Genomic DNA, 3,049 nt, shown 5'->3' with positions numbered 1-3,049 from the left:
TTTATTCACCAGATAATGCTACACATAGACAGTTGACTTTTTTTGCTGCACTTGTTCACAATTTAAGAATAAATTAATTTAAAAAACTTAAAATTTTAATTTTTTTTATTCTTGTATATTTTTGGAATTTTTTAATTTTTTAGAATTAGAAAAATATTTTATATGTTTAAAAATAAAAAAATAATAAATTTACAGATATGTTGTTTATTAGATATTGCTGGATTTTATTTTATTTTTATTATTTAAATAAAAAACATTTAATAATATAATTTAAAAATTCAAAAATAAAAAATTTATGTTTTTAAAATTTTTTATTTTTTAAAAATATTTTTTATTTTTTTATTCACCGGGTAATGCTACACCTAGATAGTTGACTTTTTTTAGCTGCACTTACTCACAAATTAAGAATAAATTAATTTAAAAAATATGAAATTTTAATTTTTCTTTTTTGGATATTTTGGAATTTTTTAATATTTTACGATTACAAAAATATTTTTTATTTTAAAAATTTTAAAAATAATAAATTTATAGATCTATTGTTTACCAGATATTGCTGAACTTTATTTTATTTTTATTATTTAAATAAAAAATTTAATAATATTATTTAAAAATTCAAAAATAAAAAATTTAGGTTTTAAAAATTTTTTTATTTTTTAAAATATTTTTTATTTTTTTATTCACTAGGTAATGCTACACCTAGACATTTCATTTTTTTAGCTGCACTTGTTCACAAATTAATAATAAATTAATTTAAAAAATATAAAATTTTAATTTTTTATTTTTTGGATATTTTGGAATTTTTAATTTTTACAATTAGAAAAAATATTTTTTTAGTTTAAAAATTAAAAAATAATAAATTTATAGATCTATTGTTTACTAGATATTGCTGAACTTTATTTTATTTTCATTATTTAAATAAAAAACTTTTAATAATATAATTTAAAAATTCAAAAATAAAAAATTTTATTTTTATAAAAATTTTATTTTTTTAAAAATATATTTTATTTTTTTATTCACTGGATAATGCCACACTGATACGTGAAAATTAAGATTCACGTATACAACCGGCAAGTATACCGGGTCGCATCAAGTAATAAAACTCACCAAGAGTGAGGTCGATCCCACGGAGATTGGTAGATTAAGCAATCTTAGTTAAATGGTATATTTAGTCAAGCAAACATGGTTTGAATTCATGAGATTTAATTGTTGAATGTAATTGCAGAAAGTTAAATGACAAGGAATTTAAAGAACTAGAATAGGGAAAGGAAATGAAAGTAAATAACTGAAACTTAAAATGCAAGAAACTTAAATGACATTGAAAATAAATTGCAGGAAATTAAAGAGTGCAGAATTTTAGAGAGCAGAGGAATAGATTGCAAGAAATAGAAAGCAAAATATAAGTGATAGAATGATAGATTGCAAGATTGTAGAGGGGAATTGGGTAGTGGGTATTCAAAACAACTAAAGAACAAAGGAGATGAGAATGAATGATGGAGAGATCATTAGGGCTCAGAGGTGTAAATTATCATGGATTGACTTGGTTCAACTCCTTCTCAATCATGGGTATAGATCCATGGCAGATTGTGAATAATTGGATCCCAATCTCTTGGCAATCCAATTTCTCTCAACACAATCAATTGCCACTCTCGTGATCTAATTGGTCATGAGAAGAGGTGAAGCTCAATTTCTAATCCCAAGCCACACAACTTCCAGGATCTCAACCAAGGGAGGTTACATCTCACATACCAACCCAAAGTGTATTGATCAAAGAAATTATGAAAGGATAACTCTAAACTGAATTCTATGGATTCTTTCTCAAGTTCACCATACAATTCATATAGATTCAATCCTTCTCTCGAATGTAATTGAATCTGTGAAGAACAAGAGTTTCCTCTTGGATGAACCACTTGAATTGAGAGAGAGAAGAGTTGTTGTCAACCCATTCAAATAAACAGAGCTCCTCCCCCTAATGAAGGTGGGGTTTAGTGAATCATAGCTCTAAATTCAACAAAAATTGCAAAGATAAACATTAAAATTAAATGGAGAAGAAGATGAAGAATGAAGAAGAAGAAGTTCTTAAAACTGAAATTTGAAAGTTGCAAGAGAGAAAAAATAGCTTTCGGGTATCCTCCCGAAAGTTATGAAAGCTATCCTACTAAAAGTGCAAAAGTAAAAGTCTCTAAGTGTGGAAGAAGAGTCCTCCAAGTACAAAGTTTAATTCTATTTATACTACTCCTAAGACTCATTTGGAGGTCCTCAAGTGGTTGGCAATGTGGGCTTTTCCATTGTTGAGTTCCTGGTCCAATGAAGGAGGAAGTTGCCTTTGAAAAGGGTGTAGAGAACAAGAGCTATCTCTTCATAGATTCTGGCCCAAAATGGGCATTGTTGCCAAAAACGCCAGCTTTATGCATTGGCAACGTGCAAGGAATTTCCTGGGCTTGGGCGTTCCCAGCCCAAATTGTTGCTAAGTGTTTTGGCCTTCTCTGAATTCAGTTTTGATGCCTAAAGTTGCCTCTTGCTCGAGCTTCAATTTCATGCTTCACTATAGACTATTGTACATGCTTGGAAAGCTCTAAATGTCAGCTTTCCAATGCAACTGAAAGCACCTCAATTGGATCTCTATAGCTCAAGTTATGCTCCTTTGAAGAGGGGGAGGTCAGGCTGCCTGGGCTGGGCGTTTTTGGTGAACACGCCCATGATAACGCCCAGTGTTTCTGAGGCTCTAAATGTAGCTGGCTCTTGAATCTTCAAATGAATTCCAATCCCATGCTATGATATATGGATGGAAAGCTCTTGATGTCTATTTTCCAATGCAATTGGAAGCATCTCATTTGGAGTTCTCTAGCTCAAGATATAAGTCATTGAAGAGAGGGAGGTCAGGCTGCCTGGGCTGGGCGTTGTTGCCCAAGTTACTGGCAACAACGCCAGTGACAACGCCCACTGGAAGCTCCTGGGCGTTGGCAACTTGCTCTAGGCGTTGGCAACGTGCTGGATGTTGCCTCTTCATCAATCTTGGGCGTTGTTGCCCAAGTTATTGGCAACAACGCCA

The sequence above is a fragment of the Arachis stenosperma genome, unplaced genomic scaffold (assembly GCF_014773155.1).
Source record: "Arachis stenosperma cultivar V10309 unplaced genomic scaffold, arast.V10309.gnm1.PFL2 arast.V10309.gnm1.Scaffold_100067, whole genome shotgun sequence".
NCBI lineage: Eukaryota > Viridiplantae > Streptophyta > Magnoliopsida > Fabales > Fabaceae > Arachis > Arachis stenosperma.
The sequence above is the reverse complement of the archived record's forward strand: the minus strand, read 5'-3'. Positions refer to the sequence as shown.